The following is a 6,051-nucleotide window of genomic DNA, read 5'->3' on the forward strand; positions in this document are numbered from 1 at the left end:
TTTTTCTTTTTTTTTTGAAAACTGAACAAGAAACTCTCACATGAGAGAAGAATAAATTCTTTTTATTATTCTAAAATAAACAAAATAAAAAATGTAGAATGAAGTATTCAACATGAAGAGTTCATGTTCTACATTGAATCCTACCTTACTGTTGAAAATTCTTCCCCGGGTTTTAAACAAATTCTGAATGATATAATGAATTTCCAAGCATTCCGGGGTATTCAGTAATTCTTGCAACAAAGTAAGATAGGTATTATTGGTGTCAAGCATTTTACATTTCTTAATGAACTTAGACTCTTGTACTGTGAAGTTTTGTTTTCTAACAACCAATTCTTCTGTGAAGTTCTGAAAATTTGGTTGTTGATTATTCTCCAAGAATCTAAGTTCATCAAGAAAGAGTTCTTCAAAATTTAATTCAAAGCAGCACATGTGTAACACAGTTTTATTATTCTCAAGGACCTGATCTGCTTCTTCTAAAAATTCCAACTCTTTATCAAAAATTTCCTCAAAACTCAAAACAGACTCTTCTTCTTCTTCTTCTGATCTTTCCTGAATGTAGTTTATTTCTAGAGGCTGATTATTTGGTTGGTCCCCTGGATTAAAAATGTTAAGATCAGCAGTCAAATTTTCAAAGGACAACTTCATTTGACCAGTTCTATAGTTGATGAGAGCATTAGAAGTGGCTAAGAACGGTCATCCTAAGATGACAGGTGTTTGTCCTTTGGGATTGGAAACAGGCTGTGTTTCCAAGACTACAAAATCTACTGGAAAAATAAAATCTCTAACCTTAATCAGAACATCCTCTAACTCATTCATAGGGACATTGACAGATCTATCAGCCAACTATAAGTTGCATTTGGTTGGGTTCAGTACACCTAGACCCAATTGCTGATAGACTGAATAAGGAAGCAAATTGACACTGGCCCCTAAGTCTAAAAGCGCCTTATCAATGTGAGTATTACCAATGATACATGAAATGATGGGGGAACCTGGATCTTTACGTTTCAAAGGTATGGGATTTGACAGCATTTCACTGATATTGGCGGCTAAAAAGACTTTCTTTGGAACATTTATTCTCCTCTTCTTAGTGCATAATTCTTTTAAAAATTTAGCATAAGATGGAATTTGTTCAATTGCATCTAAGAGAGGAATGTTGACCTTAACCTGCTTGAATGTTTCTAGAATCTTCTCTTCTTGAGGAGAGTGTTTCCTAGACCTGAGTCTATTTGGGAAGGGAGCAACCGGTCTAAACCTATCAAAAGCAGGCTCAGGTTCGGGTTCAGGTTCTTGGTCATCTGCAGGGAGTGATTGTTGAATAGATTCATCAGAAGGAGAAGGAGAAGGAATTTGTACAGGATCAAGAGTTTGACTTGGAGGAGTTCTCACTTGATTATCGACCTGTCTACCTGACCGAAGTGAATGGATTGCATTCACTTGGGCTTCGTAGGATGAACTGCATCCTGTGTTCTTAGGGTTAACCACGGGTTGACTTGGAAATTTTCCTTTCTCTCTTTTACTCACGGCACTAGCCAGTTGACCAAGTTGGGATTCTAATCTAGCTATAGCTTGAGTGTTGGAGTTGAGCATTTGTCCGGTTGATTGCATGAAGGAATTCAGCGTGCTAGACGTTTGAGTCAACATATTCGTGGTTTGAGTAGAGGCCTTAATTATGGTTTCTAAACCCCTTTCCAAGACATTGAGACGTTTATCCTGATCTGGATTGTGAGGAGTCTGAATTACAGCTTGATGAAGAGGTGACTGATTTTGATATGGCAGATTGGGTTATTGAAATTGTGAATGAGAATTGAACGGAACTGTGTTTCCCCTAGGAAAATGTTGGGTCGAAGTGGGAGTGAAGTGTTGAGTTTCGGGAGAATTTCCTTGATTCCATGCAAAGTTAGGATGATTTCTCCAACCTGGATTGTAGGTTGGAGAAAATGGATCATTTCTAGGGTGCTGAAATGCAGCGTTCATCTGTTCTAATGCGTTATTGTTTCCTAGGAGAGGGCATTCCTCTGAAACGTGGGTAGGAGACTGACAATTATGACATCCTGAGGCAGAAACATGATTGATTTGAGCTGGAGCTCGTTCCTTAATTTCTAAAGCTTCTAACCTTCGCAGAATTGTCGTCATCTTTGCTTCAGAAGCAATGTTTGACTCTAAGGAAAGACCACAAGACTTAGATTGAGGAACTGATGAAACCCTATCATCACACTGTTCCCATTGCATTGTTTTTTCAGAAAGACTCTCCAAAAACTCCCAAGCTTCATCAGCATTTTTCCTCATAAAATCCCCGTGGCACATTGATTCTAAGGAAGTTTTTGTAGAATAATCTAATCCCTCATAAATTATTTGGCACAATCGCCATTTCTCTAAACCGTGATGAGGACATTGGATGAGAAGATCTTTAAATCGGTCAAAATACTTCCAAAAAGGTTCTCCCGGGATAATTTTAAAGTTTTGAATGCTGTTCCTAAGCTTTACCGTTTTATGAATAGGAAAAAATTTCTTAAGAAAAACGGTGACAAATTCATCCCAAGTTGAGATGGAATTTGTTGGTAAGCTGTACAGCCATTTTTTAGCTTTATCCTTAAGAGCAAATGGAATAAATCTAAGCTTAACCGCATCTTCATTTAATTCTCTCATTTTAATCATAATACACACTTCCTCAAATTCCGAAATAAAAATATATGCGTCTTCTGTTTCATTACCAAGGAATTTGGGAAGCATGTTTATGTATTACGGTCTAAGCTCAAAATTTATTCCATTTGTTTCGGGGAGCCTAATGCATGAGGGGATTGCATTCCTAATGGGATAGCACATATCATGAAGAATGGGTGGATTAGGATGCTCTATTTCTATGATTGGTTCAAAGCGAATTAATCGATGTTTATTATCCCTAATCCACTGTTGCATACACCAAAATATTTCTTTTTATTTTTTTATTTTTATTTTTTTTAAAGAAAAGAAAGAAAATTAGTTTTTTTTATGAGAAGATAAAAAAAAAGAAAAATCCTAACTAAAACAAATCAAAGCAATCACTTTTCAATCAACTCTAATTCTAGGGTTAAGCCTAACTCACTAGACCAGCTCCTAACCAAAAACTCCTACAGTGAAAAGATAAAAGTTTTACCCAGGTAGTTAGCCAGGTAAGGATAGTACTAGAGGGTGATCAAAGATCAATTAAGTACCTCTTTCCTTACGGAGCGCTTTACTCAACCCCTAAACCTTGCCTTAGACACCAACTAATCTGAGAAAACTTAAACCGGTTCACTTAAGGATTTCTTGTTCCTTATTGAGCTCGAATCCTTAGGGGCCAACGTCTAATGAGTTTTATTAGGCTTGGGTGGTGTAGTGAGGAATTAGTGATTTTTGGGCTAAGGAAAGGGTGATGAAATCCCTCACCTTATCTTGATTATGGGGTTTTGCCCTTAAAAATATTTTTAAGTGTGTGTCAAATCAAGATGCTCAAATCACTTGGTGAATTCCTACACTATATGAAATGCAACCCTATGAATTAAAAGCAACTAAAAAGGATGGAAAAGAAAAATCTTTTTTTTAATTAGGGTTAACAATCAAACAAATGAGAAGGGGGGATTTGTTTGAATTTATTATCTTGTTAGTAAATGTCAAAGTGGAGGATGAATTTTATTATGGTTAACAAAAAATAAAATCCTTTCTTTTTTTTTAAGTCCTAATTGTCTCTAATTGTGAAGAAGTAGCTAAATGGTGGAATTAAAAACTAGAAAGAGGACTTACCTGAAAGCAAATCTTCAAATCCTAGCTCTCCAATCCGCGATCTTCAAGCTCCAAGCGTTTCCTTCATAAAAAATACACAAGTTAAAGAACTAAAATAATTAAAACCTACTTAATCACCTTCCCCGGCAACGGCGCCAAAAACTTGATGCGGCATAAACTGTAGGCGTATAAAATTACCTATAGGTCCCTTAGCATGGTTCAGCATGATGGTTCGACAAATCAACGGATGTTCGAGCGACGAGGCGATAAAGCACACAAACAACGGCATATGTTCGCCTGTGGAACCAATCCAACAGTTCGGAAAGTCAACGAGTCGTCCAACGACAAAATAGATTTGTACTCAAACACCGAGGCGGAAATACTGCCAAATAAAGACCCGGGCTATCAAATCAAAGTCCGGACGAATCAAACGAAGAACTGAAAGACGGAAAACACCGGAAAACGGCGAAACGGAACACACCCGGGGACTCGGCCTAAACCGAGCCAACCCGGGGTGGCTCGGCCCAAGCCGAGCCACCCCAGGGTGGCTCGGTGGCCGAGCCACCCCAGGGTGGCTCGGCTAAGGCCGAGCCACCCTAGGGTGGCTCGGCCAAGGCCGAGCCACCTCAGGGTGGCTCGGCATGAGCCGAGCCACCCTCAGGTGGCCCGACTCCCCCCCCTCTCTCTCTTGTGCACAAAGGCACAGTTCAGAGAGGCTATAAATAGGGGGGGTGGTTGTTCATTTGAGGGACTTCTTCTGAAACTTTTGAGAGAGCCGAAACTCTGCCGGATTGTCACCTCAACTCGGAGATCTGAAGGCTTGAAGACTTGGAGACCCGGATTTGATTCTTAGCGAGCACCCGCACCGAAAAAGGCAGGAGTTCGAGAGAGTCTAATCCTCAGATCTACGTCGTCACACTCCGGATCTAAGCTTGGTTCTTAGATCCCGAGATTCGAGCGGTCGTTTCCTTGGTGAAACGATCCCTCCCGGCTATTATCTCCTTGGTGGGATAATACCCGTAATACGTCGTAGATCTGCTTGGATCCAGATCACGCGGTGGTCCACGGTAAGCAACCCCGGCGCAGGCAAACAACCCACAGAAGCAAGAGACCGGATAACAGGATCTTGTGATTTGTTCGGTAAAAGAGAGAAGTTGTAATTTTGATTTCTTTGTTTTATTTTGATTTTCATTGTAAGCCGGATCTTATAAAAAGACCGGATCTCTTTGTAACGCATAAAGTTGTTAACTGAGTGCAATGACATCGATAATGAAGAAAACACCAACTTTTCCCGCGAACAATCTGGCGACCACAGTGGGAGCCACCGATCTCACTGCTGAGATCGGAGCGTCGCAGCCGCGGATCTCGATCCCGGTCGTGGAGGAGGTCGAGTATGAGTTCGACCAACAGAAGTACGAGGAGTACGTGTCCTCGTCTGGATCTACCTCCTCCCCCAAGTCCAAGAAGTTTCAGAAGTTCTCCTCCAGGAGAAAAGTCCGTTGGTGCGAAGAAGTTGAAGCCACCAACGACGACCTCACCCCATTCGACGCCGAAGTTGCGTCAGGTGAAGTCCTACCGGCCTCGAAGCAGGTCAAATCCGCCGTCGAAGGCGTGGTGATTCTCTCTAAGAGAGCTCGCCAGAGGCAGCGCCAACGCCTCGCGAAGCAGTTCGCCAAGGCCATGGAGTCTGTTGACGGGGTCCGTTACCATGCGGATCTGAAGAACAAACGAGGCAAACAGCCTCAACAGCAAATGAAGGATGGTTCCTCCAAGCCATCAACAATGGAGTGGGTTCGTGTCAAACGGGACCGCTCGACACTGGAGGAACGTATCCGCAAGCGCCGCGCATTATCTGCGCAAGCGCGGGCTAAAGCTGAAGAAGCCCGTCGCAAGCTACAGCGTGAGGTGGCCGAGAAACAGTCATCGACTCGCAAGGTTTGGAAGCCGAAGTCTGGAGTGGTTCAGACTAAGGAGCAAAACCCGCAACCGCCAAAGGTTCAACACTCGGCAAATCAATCCAAACGGCCGGTGATTTCTGCAACTGCTCCGGGAAATCCTGCAGGACCATCCCAGGAGAGAAAGTCAGTTTTGGAGCGCCTCGGTCCTATTCCCAAAGAACGAGGTAAAGCTCCAGTCCAAGAACGCTTGGGACCAATGAAGAAGTCCCAAACAATATCACATGCTGGAGGTCGCCGCAACCCACAGCACTTGGAGAAAATTGCGGCGCCCAAGTGCACAACTTTACGCATAGAAGTACAGGAGCCTGCTGGAGATTCACGCTCACAAAGGCGCGTTTCAAGGCGTGCGACTCTG

Source organism: Asparagus officinalis, chromosome 4, assembly GCF_001876935.1.
Source record: "Asparagus officinalis chromosome 4, Aspof.V1, whole genome shotgun sequence".
Classification (NCBI taxonomy): Eukaryota; Viridiplantae; Streptophyta; class Magnoliopsida; order Asparagales; family Asparagaceae; genus Asparagus; species Asparagus officinalis.